Raw genomic sequence first — 13,859 nt, 5'->3', positions numbered from 1 at the left:
TATATTCATTGTCCTAATATATGATAAGTTTCATAAAGCAGAGTCACCACTCACATGTACTGGTAAAAAAATATGTTACAGTGGGCAGACAATGAAAGGGCTGAGGCCCGACCAGACATTTTAACTCCAGCATCTCTATGTTAAAAAGCATTTCCTAGGCAATATTTAGCCTCTGAAAAAAATATGCAAGGTCCAGCAATAAATCTGGCAAAAGTCCCCAACATTTTGTGCATACTTGTGCCCTCACCTGAATGTAGCACCACCTTGTAGCCGTCGGAGGTAACTGCAGCTCACAAAATGTTTCATCAGAGGGCAAGTTTAGAGGAATCCAAAAGGCAGATGTCCATGGAAAGAGCCTCCGACTGCAGCAGGAAGTTTGGATGCTTCAAATTTGCATAGCTTCCAGTCCAACGTCCTCTCATGTACCGAACGCTCCCAAACGCTCTAAAGCCTTATACCGGCAAGCCCTCACCGGGTAGATCTCTGGCTCCCAGGAAAAGCCAAATACTGAGCATGCAAGCACTAGGATCACAGAGAGAGAGAGAGACAGAGAGCGTCAGAGAGCTGTTGTCTTGTTAAAGGCCTGAAACGGCTAGTGCCTAAGAGGGTCTGGACTTTCAGTTGTGACTGATTGTGAGAGGGGAAGATAAAGATTTTCTGCACCCAGCATGCCTTGCGATATACTTAGGCAAATGAGGTGAGAGCCCGACCAATCCCACGTCACTTCTCTGAATGCCTCCTCATCTGCATAAAGAGAACACTTTCACAAAGGAGCAGAGTGGCGCAGCGGAAGCGTGCTGGGCCCATAACCCAGAGGTCGATGGATCGAAACCATCCTCTGCTAATTTTGCTTGATTTTCCTTCCAAGGACCAAGCTGTCATTTCCACATAGCCAGAAAGGAAAAGTGCAAGCTTGTGCCAGCTATGTGAGAAAAGACTTCTCAACTATTCGTGTCTGTGTAATACAAGAGTGATCGTGAAAGGTACAACCCTGTACTTTGAAAGTAAAGACACACAATTATAACCATAAATGACTGACTGGTGGGAGCTTCACACAACTTTCTGGGCATGCTTTGAATTTCATTCTTCCCTTTTTGTTCTGCTCTTATCTATCTCCTGGGCATTTCATGGAATGTTCTCTTTCTCTTCCCTGCTTTGCTTCCCATGCTGCCTATATATGCTCATTTCTACTATTTGTACTGTTGCTTTTCATTTCTTCTCTTCTGCACAACTTTGTCCTTGGTTTCAATCCCCAGTTCCTTACCCTCTGCAAAAAACGTTCTACTGCTTCTCATGTTGGTATCTAAACCAAATGCACCATTGAAGCTGGTGCAAGATAGTCATTGATTTCTGCAACGTAATATTTAGAACCGAGAGCTAACACATCAGAGGGCGTTGGTGGTATAGTGGTGAGCATAGCTGCTTCCCAAGCAGTTGACCCGGGTTCGATTCCCGGCCAACGCACTGAAAATACTTATATATTCTGCAAGCAGGATATATTGTAATGCAACATGTCACAAAATGGAAATTTCACGAACAGATTAATCAGCCATATATAAAAAAATAAACAAATACGTGGGCAAACATCTCAATCGCACCTTCTGCTACATACATTGTCCTAATATATGATAAGTTTCATAAAGCAGAGTCACAACACACATGTGCTGGTAATAAATTTGTTACAGTGGGCAAACAATGGAAGGGCTGAGGCCCGACCAGACATTGTAACTCCAGCATCTCTATGTTAAAAAGCATTTCTAGGCAATATCTAGCCTCTGAAAAAATATGCAAGATCCACCGATAAATCTGGCAAAAGTCCCTAACATTTTGTGCATACTTGTGCTCTCACCTGAATGTAGCGCCACCTTGTAGCTGTCGAAGGAAACTGCTGCTCACAAAATGTTTTATCAGAAGGCAAGTTGAGAGGAATCCAAGAGTCAGATGTCCATGGAAAGAACCACTCACTGAAGCAGGAATGTTGGAGGCTTCATATTCGCATAGTTTCCTGTCCAACGTCCACTCACGTCCCGAACGCTCCCAAACGCTCAAAAGCCTCACACCGGGCAAGCCCTCACCGGGTATATCTCTGGCTCCAAGGTAAAGCCAAATCCTGAGCATGCTAGTGCTAGGATCACAGAGCGAGAGAGAGATGGTTCAAGAGCTACTGTCTTGATAAAGGCCTGAAACGGCTAGTGCCTAAGAGTGTCTGACTTTCAGTTATTACTGATTGTGAGAGGGGAAGATGAAGTTTTTCTGCACCCAGCATGCCTTGGGATATACTTATGCAAATGAGGTGAGAGCCAGACCAATCCCATGCTACTCTGCCTAATGCTCCTTATCTGCATAAAAAGAACACTTTCACAACGGAGCAGAGTGGCGCAGCGGAAGCGTGCTGGGCCCATAACCCAGAGGTCGATGGATCGAAACCATCCTCTGCTAATTTTGCTTGATTTTACTTCCAAGGACCAAGCTGTCATTTCCACGCTACCAGCAAGGAAAAGCGCAAGCTTGTGCCAGCTATGTGAGAAAAGACTTCTCAACTATCTGTGTCTGCTGAAATACAAGAGAGGGATCGTCAAAAGCTCCACACTGTACTTTGAAAGTAAAGGCACACAATAATAAGCATGAATGACTGGTGGGACCTTCAAACACTTTTATGTGGAGGCTTTGAATTTCATTCTTCCCTTTTTTGTTCTGCTCTTATCTATCTCCTGGGCATTTCATGGAATGTTCTCTATTTCTCTTCCCTGCTTTGCTTCCCATGCTGCCTCTATGTGTTCATATCTATTATTTGTATTGCTGCTTTCCATTCTTCTCTTCTGCACAGCTTTGTCCTTGGTTTCAATCCCATTTCCTTACCCTCTACAAAAACTTTCTATTGCTTTTCATGTTGGTATCTAAACCAAATGCACCATTGAAGCTGGTGCATGATAGTCATTGAACTCAGGGTCCTAATGTTTAGAACCGAGAGCGCAAAGATCAGAGGGCGTTGGTGGTATAGTGGTGAGCATAGCTGCCTTCCAAGCAGTTGACCCGGGTTCGATTCCCGGCCAACGCAGTACAAATACTTATATATTCTGCAAGCAGGATATATTTTAAAGCAACATTTCACAAAATGGTAATATAATTAAGAGGTTAATCAGCCATTATATAAAAAATAAACAAATATGTAGGCAAGCATTTCGATCGCCCCTTCTGCTATATTCATTGTCCTAATATATGATAAGTTTCATAAAGCAGAGTCACCACTCACATGTACTGGTAAAAAAATATGTTACAGTGGGCAGACAATGAAAGGGCTGAGGCCCGACCAGACATTTTAACTCCAGCATCTCTATGTTAAAAAGCATTTCCTAGGCAATATTTAGCCTCTGAAAAAAATATGCAAGATCCAGCAATAAATCTGGCAAAAGTCCCCAACATTTTGTGCATACTTGTGCCCTCACCTGAATGTAGCACCACCTTGTAGCCGTCGGAGGTAACTGCAGCTCACAAAATGTTTCATCAGAGGGCAAGTTTAGAGGAATCCAAAAGGCAGATGTCCATGGAAAGAGCCTCCGACTGCAGCAGGAAGTTTGGATGCTTCAAATTTGCATAGCTTCCAGTCCAACGTCCTCTCATGTACCGAACGCTCCCAAACGCTCTAAAGCCTTATACCGGCAAGCCCTCACCGGGTAGATCTCTGGCTCCCAGGTAAAGCCAAATACTGAGCATGCAAGCACTAGGATCACAGAGAGAGAGAGAGACAGAGAGCGTCGGAGAGCTGTTGTCTTGTTAAAGGCCTGAAACGGCTAGTGAATAAGAGGGTCTGGACTTTCAGTTGTGACTGATTGTGAGAGGGGAAGATAAAGATTTTCTGCACCCAGCATGCCTTGCGATATACTTAGGCAAATGAGGTGAGAGCCCGACCAATCCCACGTCACTTCTCTGAATGCCTCCTCATCTGCATAAACAGAACACTTTCACAAAGGAGCAGAGTGGCGCAGCGGAAGCGTGCTGGGCCCATAACCCAGAGGTCGATGGATCGAAACCATCCTCTGCTAATTTTGCTTGATTTTCCTTCCAAGGACCAAGCTGTCATTTCCACATAGCCAGAAAGGAAAAGTGCAAGCTTGTACCAGCTATGTGAGAAAAGACTTCTCAACTATTCGTGTCTGTGTAATACAAGAGTGATCGTGAAAGGTACAACCCTGTACTTTGAAAGTAAAGACACACAATTATAACCATAAATGACTGGTGGGAGCTTCACACAACTTTCTGGGCATGCTTTGAATTTCATTCTTCCCTTTTTGTTCTGCTCTTATCTATCTCCTGGGCATTTCATGGAATGTTCTCTTTCTCTTCCCTGCTTTGCTTCCCATGCTGCCTATATATGCTCATTTCTACTATTTGTACTGTTGCTTTTCATTTCTTCTCTTCTGCACAACTTTGTCCTTGGTTTCAATCCCCAGTTCCTTACCCTCTGCAAAAAACGTTCTACTGCTTCTCATGTTGGTATCTAAACCAAATGCACCATTGAAGCTGGTGCAAGATAGTCATTGATTTCTGCAACGTAATATTTAGAACCGAGAGCTAACACATCAGAGGGCGTTGGTGGTATAGTGGTGAGCATAGCTGCTTCCCAAGCAGTTGACCCGGGTTCGATTCCCGGCCAACGCACTGAAAATACTTATATATTCTGCAAGCAGGATATATTGTAATGCAACATGTCACAAAATGGAAATTTCACGAACAGATTAATCAGCCATATATAAAAAAATAAACAAATACGTGGGCAAACATCTCAATCGCACCTTCTGCTACATACATTGTCCTAATATATGATAAGTTTCATAAAGCAGAGTCACAACACACATGTGCTGGTAATAAATTTGTTACAGTGGGCAAACAATGGAAGGGCTGAGGCCCGACCAGACATTGTAACTCCAGCATCTCTATGTTAAAAAGCATTTCTAGGCAATATCTAGCCTCTGAAAAAAATATGCAAGATCCACCGATAAATCTGGCAAAAGTCCCTAACATTTTGTGCATACTTGTGCTCTCACCTGAATGTAGCGCCACCTTGTAGCTGTCGAAGGAAACTGCTGCTCACAAAATGTTTTATCAGAAGGCAAGTTGAGAGGAATCCAAGAGTCAGATGTCCATGGAAAGAACCACTCACTGAAGCAGGAATGTTGGAGGCTTCATATTCGCATAGTTTCCTGTCCAACGTCCACAACGCTCCCAAACGCTAAAAAGCCTCACACCGGGCAAGCCCTCACCGGGTATATCTCTGGCTCCAAGGTAAAGCCAAATCCTGAGCATGCTAGTGCTAGGATCACAGAGCGAGAGAGAGATGGTTCAAGAGCTACTGTCTTGATAAAGGCCTGAAACGGCTAGTGCCTAAGAGTGTCTGACTTTCAGTTATGACTGATTGTGAGAGGGGAAGATGAAGTTTTTCTGCACCCAGCATGCCTTGGGATATACTTATGCAAATGAGGTGAGAGCCAGACCAATCCCATGCTACTCTGCCTAATGCTCCTTATCTGCATAAAAAGAACACTTTCACAACGGAGCAGAGTGGCGCAGCGGAAGCGTGCTGGGCCCATAACCCAGAGGTCGATGGAGCGAAACCATCCTCTGCTAATTTTGCTTGATTTTACTTCCAAGGACCAAGCTGTCATTTCCACGCTACCAGCAAGGAAAAGCGCAAGCTTGTGCCAGCTATGTGAGAAAAGACTTCTCAACTATCTGTGTCTGCTGAAATACAAGAGAGGGATCGTCAAAGGCTCCACACTGTACTTTGAAAGTAAAGGCACACAATAATAAGCATGAATGACTGGTGGGACCTTCAAACACTTTTATGTGGAGGCTTTGAATTTCATTCTTCCCTTTTTTGTTCTGCTCTTATCTATCTCCTGGGCATTTCATGGAATGTTCTCTATTTCTCTTCCCTGCTTTGCTTCCCATGCTGCCTCTATGTGTTCATATCTATTATTTGTATTGCTGCTTTCCATTCTTCTCTTCTGCACAGCTTTGTCCTTGGTTTCAATCCCAGTTCCTTACCCTCTACAAAAACTTTCTATTGCTTTTCATGTTGGTATCTAAACCAAATGCACCATTGAAGCTGGTGCATGATAGTCATTGAACTCAGGGTCCTAATGTTTAGAACCGAGAGCGCAAAGATCAGAGGGCGTTGGTGGTATAGTGGTGAGCATAGCTGCCTTCCAAGCAGTTGACCCGGGTTCGATTCCCGGCCAACGCAGTACAAATACTTATATATTCTGCAAGCAGGATATATTTTAAAGCAACATTTCACAAAATGGTAATATAATTAAGAGGTTAATCAGCCATTATATAAAAAATAAACAAATATGTAGGCAAGCATTTCGATCGCCCCTTCTGCTATATTCATTGTCCTAATATATGATAAGTTTCATAAAGCAGAGTCACCACTCACATGTACTGGTAAAAAAATATGTTACAGTGGGCAGACAATGAAAGGGCTGAGGCCCAACCAGACATTTTAACTCCAGCATCTCTATGTTAAAAAGCATTTCCTAGGCAATATTTAGCCTCTGAAAAAAATATGCAAGATCCAGCAATAAATCTGGCAAAAGTCCCCAACATTTTGTGCATACTTGTGCCCTCACCTGAATGTAGCACCACCTTGTAGCCGTCGGAGGTAACTGCAGCTCACAAAATGTTTCATCAGAGGGCAAGTTTAGAGGAATCCAAAAGGCAGATGTCCATGGAAAGAGCCTCCGACTGCAGCAGGAAGTTTGGATGCTTCAAATTTGCATAGCTTCCAGTCCAACGTCCTCTCATGTACCGAACGCTCCCAAACGCTCTAAAGCCTTATACCGGCAAGCCCTCACCGGGTAGATCTCTGGCTCCCAGGAAAAGCCAAATACTGAGCATGCAAGCACTAGGATCACAGAGAGAGAGAGAGACAGAGAGCGTCGGAGAGCTGTTGTCTTGTTAAAGGCCTGAAACGGCTAGTGAATAAGAGGGTCTGGACTTTCAGTTGTGACTGATTGTGAGAGGGGAAGATAAAGATTTTCTGCACCCAGCATGCCTTGCGATATACTTAGGCAAATGAGGTGAGAGCCCGACCAATCCCACGTCACTTCTCTGAATGCCTCCTCATCTGCATAAAGAGAACACTTTCACAAAGGAGCAGAGTGGCGCAGCGGAAGCGTGCTGGGCCCATAACCCAGAGGTCGATGGATCGAAACCATCCTCTGCTAATTTTGCTTGATTTTCCTTCCAAGGACCAAGCTGTCATTTCCACATAGCCAGAAAGGAAAAGTGCAAGCTTGTGCCAGCTATGTGAGAAAAGACTTCTCAACTATTCGTGTCTGTGTAATACAAGAGTGATCGTGAAAGGTACAACCCTGTACTTTGAAAGTAAAGACACACAATTATAACCATAAATGACTGACTGGTGGGAGCTTCACACAACTTTCTGGGCATGATTTGAATTTCATTCTTCCCTTTTTGTTCTGCTCTTATATATCTCCTGGGCATTTCATGGAATGTTCTCTTTCTCTTCCCTGCTTTGCTTCCCATGCTGCCTATATATGCTCATTTCTACTATTTGTACTGTTGCTTTTCATTTCTTCTCTTCTGCACAACTTTGTCCTTGGTTTCAATCCCCAGTTCCTTACCCTCTGCAAAAAACGTTCTACTGCTTCTCATGTTGGTATCTAAACCAAATGCACCATTGAAGCTGGTGCAAGATAGTCATTGATTTCTGCAACGTAATATTTAGAACCGAGAGCTAACACATCAGAGGGCGTTGGTGGTATAGTGGTGAGCATAGCTGCTTCCCAAGCAGTTGACCCGGGTTCGATTCCCGGCCAACGCACTGAAAATACTTATATATTCTGCAAGCAGGATATATTGTAATGCAACATGTCACGAAATGGAAATTTCACGAACAGATTAATCAGCCATATATAAAAAAATAAACAAATACGTGGGCAAACATCTCAATCGCACCTTCTGCTACATACATTGTCCTAATATATGATAAGTTTCATAAAGCAGAGTCACAACACACATGTGCTGGTAATAAATTTGTTACAGTGGGCAAACAATGGAAGGGCTGAGGCCCGACCAGACATTGTAACTTCAGCATCTCTATGTTAAAAAGCATTTCTAGGCAATATCTAGCCTCTGAAAAAATATGCAAGATCCACCGATAAATCTGGCAAAAGTCCCTAACATTTTGTGCATACTTGTGCTCTCACCTGAATGTAGCGCCACCTTGTAGCTGTCGAAGGAAACTGCTGCTCACAAAATGTTTTATCAGAAGGCAAGTTGAGAGGAATCCAAGAGTCAGATGTCCATGGAAAGAACCACTCACTGAAGCAGGAATGTTGGAGGCTTCATATTCGCATAGTTTCCTGTCCAACGTCCACTCACGTCCCGAATGCTCAAAAGCCTCACACCGGGCAAGCCCTCACCGGGTATATCTCTGGCTCCAAGGTAAAGCCAAATCCTGAGCATGCTAGTGCTAGGATCACAGAGCGAGAGAGAGATGGTTCAAGAGCTACTGTCTTGATAAAGGCCTGAAACGGCTAGTGCCTAAGAGTGTCTGACTTTCAGTTATGACTGATTGTGAGAGGGGAAGATGAAGTTTTTCTGCACCCAAGCATGCCTTGGGATATACTTATGCAAATGAGGTGAGAGCCAGACCAATCCCATGCTACTCTGCCTAATGCTCCTTATCTGCATAAAAAGAACACTTTCACAACGGAGCAGAGTGGCGCAGCGGAAGCGTGCTGGGCCCATAACCCAGAGGTCGATGGATCGAAACCATCCTCTGCTAATTTTGCTTGATTTTACTTCCAAGGACCAAGCTGTCATTTCCACGCTACCAGCAAGGAAAAGCGCAAGCTTGTGCCAGCTATGTGAGAAAAGACTTCTCAACTATCTGTGTCTGCTGAAATACAAGAGAGGGATCGTCAAAAGCTCCACACTGTACTTTGAAAGTAAAGGCACACAATAATAAGCATGAATGACTGGTGGGACCTTCAAACACTTTTATGTGGAGGCTTTGAATTTCATTCTTCCCTTTTTTGTTCTGCTCTTATCTATCTCCTGGGCATTTCATGGAATGTTCTCTATTTCTCTTCCCTGCTTTGCTTCCCATGCTGCCTCTATGTGTTCATATCTATTATTTGTATTACTGCTTTCCATTCTTCTCTTCTGCACAGCTTTGTCCTTGGTTTCAATCCCAGTTCCTTACCCTCTACAAAAACTTTCTATTGCTTTTCATGTTGGTATCTAAACCAAATGCACCATTGAAGCTGGTGCATGATAGTCATTGAACTCAGGGTCCTAATGTTTAGAACCGAGAGCACAAAGATCAGAGGGAGTTGGTGGTATAGTGGTGAGCATAGCTGCCTTCCAAGCAGTTGACCCGGGTTCGATTCCCGGCCAACGCAGTACAAATACTTATATATTCTGCAAGCAGGATATATTTTAAAGCAACATTTCACAAAATGGTAATATAATTAAGAGGTTAATCAGCCATTATATAAAAAATAAACAAATATGTAGGCAAGCATTTCGATCGCCCCTTCTGCTATATTCATTGTCCTAATATATGATAGGTTTCATAAAGCAGAGTCACCACTCACATGTACTGGTAAAAAAATATGTTACAGTGGGCAGACAATGAAAGGGCTGAGGCCCGACCAGACATTTTAACTCCAGCATCTCTATGTTAAAAAGCATTTCCTAGGCAATATTTAGCCTCTGAAAAAAATATGCAAGGTCCAGCAATAAATCTGGCAAAAGTCCCCAACATTTTGTGCATACTTGTGCCCTCACCTGAATGTAGCACCACCTTGTAGCCGTCGGAGGTAACTGCAGCTCACAAAATGTTTCATCAGAGGGCAAGTTTAGAGGAATCCAAAAGGCAGATGTCCATGGAAAGAGCCTCCGACTGCAGCAGGAAGTTTGGATGCTTCAAATTTGCATAGCTTCCAGTCCAACGTCCTCTCATGTACCGAACGCTCCCAAACGCTCTAAAGCCTTATACCGGCAAGCCCTCGCCGGGTAGATCTCTGGCTCCCAGGAAAAGCCAAATACTGAGCATGCAAGCACTAGGATCACAGAGAGAGAGAGAGACAGAGAGCGTCGGAGAGCTGTTGTCTTGTTAAAGGCCTGAAACGGCTAGTGCCTAAGAGGGTCTGGACTTTCAGTTGTGACTGATTGTGAGAGGGGAAGATAAAGATTTTCTGCACCCAGCATGCCTTGCGATATACTTAGGCAAATGAGGTGAGAGCCCGACCAATCCCACGTCACTTCTCTGAATGCCTCCTCATCTGCATAAAGAGAACACTTTCACAAAGGAGCAGAGTGGCGCAGCGGAAGCCTGCTGGGCCCATAACCCAGAGGTCGATGGATCGAAACCATCCTCTGCTAATTTTGCTTGATTTTCCTTCCAAGGACCAAGCTGTCATTTCCACATAGCCAGAAAGGAAAAGTGCAAGCTTGTGCCAGCTATGTGAGAAAAGACTTCTCAACTATTCGTGTCTGTGTAATACAAGAGTGATCGTGAAAGGTACAACCCTGTACTTTGAAAGTAAAGACACACAATTATAACCATAAATGACTGACTGGTGGGAGCTTCACACAACTTTCTGGGCATGCTTTGAATTTCATTCTTCCCTTTTTGTTCTGCTCTTATCTATCTCCTGGGCATTTCATGGAATGTTCTCTTTCTCTTCCCTGCTTTGCTTCCCATGCTGCCTATATATGCTCATTTCTACTATTTGTACTGTTGCTTTTCATTTCTTCTCTTCTGCACAACTTTGTCCTTGGTTTCAATCCCCAGTTCCTTACCCTCTGCAAAAAACGTTCTACTGCTTCTCATGTTGGTATCTAAACCAAATGCACCATTGAAGCTGGTGCAAGATAGTCATTGATTTCTGCAACGTAATATTTAGAACCGAGAGCTAACACATCAGAGGGCGTTGGTGGTATAGTGGTGAGCATAGCTGCTTCCCAAGCAGTTGACCCGGGTTCGATTCCCGGCCAACGCACTGAAAATACTTATATATTCTGCAAGCAGGATATATTGTAATGCAACATGTCACAAAATGGAAATTTCACGAACAGATTAATCAGCCATATATAAAAAAATAAACAAATACGTGGGCAAACATCTCAATCGCACCTTCTGCTACATACATTGTCCTAATATATGATAAGTTTCATAAAGCAGAGTCACAACACACATGTGCTGGTAATAAATTTGTTACAGTGGGCAAACAATGGAAGGGCTGAGGCCCGACCAGACATTGTAACTCCAGCATCTCTATGTTAAAAAGCATTTCTAGGCAATATCTAGCCTCTGAAAAAAATATGCAAGATCCACCGATAAATCTGGCAAAAGTCCCTAACATTTTGTGCATACTTGTGCTCTCACCTGAATGTAGCGCCACCTTGTAGCTGTCGAAGGAAACTGCTGCTCACAAAATGTTTTATCAGAAGGCAAGTTGAGAGGAATCCAAGAGTCAGATGTCCATGGAAAGAACCACTCACTGAAGCAGGAATGTTGGAGGCTTCATATTCGCATAGTTTCCTGTCCAACGTCCACAACGCTCCCAAACGCTCAAAAGCCTCACACGGGCAAGCCCTCACCGGGTATATCTCTAGCTCCAAGGTAAAGCCAAATCCTGAGCATGCTAGTGCTAGGATCACAGAGCGAGAGAGAGATGGTTCAAGAGCTACTGTCTTGATAAAGGCCTGAAACGGCTAGTGCCTAAGAGTGTCTGACTTTCAGTTATGACTGATGGTGAGAGGGGAAGATGAAGTTTTTCTGCACCCAGCATGCCTTGGGATATACTTATGCAAATGAGGTGAGAGCCAGACCAATCCCATGCTACTCTGCCTAATGCTCCTTATCTGCATAAAAAGAACACTTTCACAACGGAGCAGAGTGGCGCAGCGGAAGCGTGCTGGGCCCATAACCCAGAGGTCGATGGAGCGAAACCATCCTCTGCTAATTTTGCTTGATTTTACTTCCAAGGACCAAGCTGTCATTTCCACGCTACCAGCAAGGAAAAGCGCAAGCTTGTGCCAGCTATGTGAGAAAAGACTTCTCAACTATCTGTGTCTGCTGAAATACAAGAGAGGGATCGTCAAAGGCTCCACACTGTACTTTGAAAGTAAAGGCACACAATAATAAGCATGAATGACTGGTGGGACCTTCAAACACTTTTATGTGGAGGCTTTGAATTTCATTCTTCCCTTTTTTGTTCTGCTCTTATCTATCTCCTGGGCATTTCATGGAATGTTCTCTATTTCTCTTCCCTGCTTTGCTTCCCATGCTGCCTCTATGTGTTCATATCTATTATTTGTATTGCTGCTTTCCATTCTTCTCTTCTGCACAGCTTTGTCCTTGGTTTCAATCCCAGTTCCTTACCCTCTACAAAAACTTTCTATTGCTTTTCATGTTGGTATCTAAACCAAATGCACCATTGAAGCTGGTGCATGATAGTCATTGAACTCAGGGTCCTAATGTTTAGAACCGAGAGCGCAAAGATCAGAGGGCGTTGGTGGTATAGTGGTGAGCATAGCTGCCTTCCAAGCAGTTGACCCGGGTTCGATTCCCGGCCAACGCAGTACAAATACTTATATATTCTGCAAGCAGGATATATTTTAAAGCAACATTTCACAAAATGGTAATATAATTAAGAGGTTAATCAGCCATTATATAAAAAATAAACAAATATGTAGGCAAGCATTTCGATCGCCCCTTCTGCTATATTCATTGTCCTAATATATGATAAGTTTCATAAAGCAGAGTCACCACTCACATGTACTGGTAAAAAAATATGTTACAGTGGGCAGACAATGAAAGGGCTGAGGCCCAACCAGACATTTTAACTCCAGCATCTCTATGTTAAAAAGCATTTCCTAGGCAATATTTAGCCTCTGAAAAAAATATGCAAGATCCAGCAATAAATCTGGCAAAAGTCCCCAACATTTTGTGCATACTTGTGCCCTCACCTGAATGTAGCACCACCTTGTAGCCGTCGGAGGTAACTGCAGCTCACAAAATGTTTCATCAGAGGGCAAGTTTAGAGGAATCCAAAAGGCAGATGTCCATGGAAAGAGCCTCCGACTGCAGCAGGAAGTTTGGATGCTTCAAATTTGCATAGCTTCCAGTCCAACGTCCTCTCATGTACCGAACGCTCCCAAACGCTCTAAAGCCTTATACCGGCAAGCCCTCACCGGGTAGATCTCTGGCTCCCAGGAAAAGCCAAATACTGAGCATGCAAGCACTAGGATCACAGAGAGAGAGAGAGACAGAGAGCGTCGGAGAGCTGTTGTCTTGTTAAAGGCCTGAAACGGCTAGTGCCTAAGAGGGTCTGGACTTTCAGTTGTGACTGATTGTGAGAGGGGAAGATAAAGATTTTCTGCACCCAGCATGCCTTGCGATATACTTAGGCAAATGAGGTGAGAGCCCGACCAATCCCACGTCACTTCTCTGAATGCCTCCTCATCTGCATAAAGAGAACACTTTCACAAAGGAGCAGAGTGGCGCAGCGGAAGCGTGCTGGGCCCATAACCCAGAGGTCGATGGATCGAAACCATCCTCTGCTAATTTTGCTTGATTTTCCTTCCAAGGACCAAGCTGTCATTTCCACATAGCCAGAAAGGAAAAGTGCAAGCTTGTGCCAGCTATGTGAGAAAAGACTTCTCAACTATTCGTGTCTGTGTAATACAAGAGTGATTGTGAAAGGTACAACCCTGTACTTTGAAAGTAAAGACACACAATTATAACCATAAATGACTGACTGGTGGGAGCTTCACACAACTTTCTGGGCATGCTTTGAATTTCATTCTTCCCTTTT

At 43.7% G+C, this 13,859-nt stretch overlaps 7 non-coding genes across 7 annotated transcripts; all 7 read left to right on the top strand.

The window, feature by feature from the left end:
* The first annotated feature begins 1,392 nt into the window (after nucleotides 1–1,392).
* Nucleotides 1,393–1,464, top strand: TRNAG-CCC (transfer RNA glycine (anticodon CCC)). Its single transcript has one exon. It is a non-coding gene; the product is annotated as a tRNA-Gly (tRNA).
* A 1,522-nt stretch (nucleotides 1,465–2,986) lies between these two features.
* TRNAG-UCC (transfer RNA glycine (anticodon UCC)) lies at nucleotides 2,987–3,058 on the top strand. The gene has a single exon. It is a non-coding gene; the product is annotated as a tRNA-Gly (tRNA).
* A 1,529-nt stretch (nucleotides 3,059–4,587) lies between these two features.
* On the top strand, nucleotides 4,588–4,659 carry TRNAG-CCC (transfer RNA glycine (anticodon CCC)). Its single transcript has one exon. It is a non-coding gene; the product is annotated as a tRNA-Gly (tRNA).
* Nucleotides 4,660–6,172: 1,513 nt separating this feature from the next.
* On the top strand, nucleotides 6,173–6,244 carry TRNAG-UCC (transfer RNA glycine (anticodon UCC)). Its single transcript has one exon. It is a non-coding gene; the product is annotated as a tRNA-Gly (tRNA).
* A 1,533-nt stretch (nucleotides 6,245–7,777) lies between these two features.
* Nucleotides 7,778–7,849, top strand: TRNAG-CCC (transfer RNA glycine (anticodon CCC)). The gene has a single exon. It is a non-coding gene; the product is annotated as a tRNA-Gly (tRNA).
* A 3,118-nt stretch (nucleotides 7,850–10,967) lies between these two features.
* On the top strand, nucleotides 10,968–11,039 carry TRNAG-CCC (transfer RNA glycine (anticodon CCC)). Its single transcript has one exon. It is a non-coding gene; the product is annotated as a tRNA-Gly (tRNA).
* A 1,512-nt stretch (nucleotides 11,040–12,551) lies between these two features.
* Nucleotides 12,552–12,623, top strand: TRNAG-UCC (transfer RNA glycine (anticodon UCC)). Its single transcript has one exon. It is a non-coding gene; the product is annotated as a tRNA-Gly (tRNA).
* The last annotated feature ends 1,236 nt before the right edge of the window (nucleotides 12,624–13,859 follow it).

This window comes from Lissotriton vulgaris, chromosome 9, assembly GCF_964263255.1.
Source record: "Lissotriton vulgaris chromosome 9, aLisVul1.2, whole genome shotgun sequence".
NCBI lineage: Eukaryota > Metazoa > Chordata > Amphibia > Caudata > Salamandridae > Lissotriton > Lissotriton vulgaris.
This window is presented reverse-complemented; position numbering and strand designations above follow the sequence as displayed.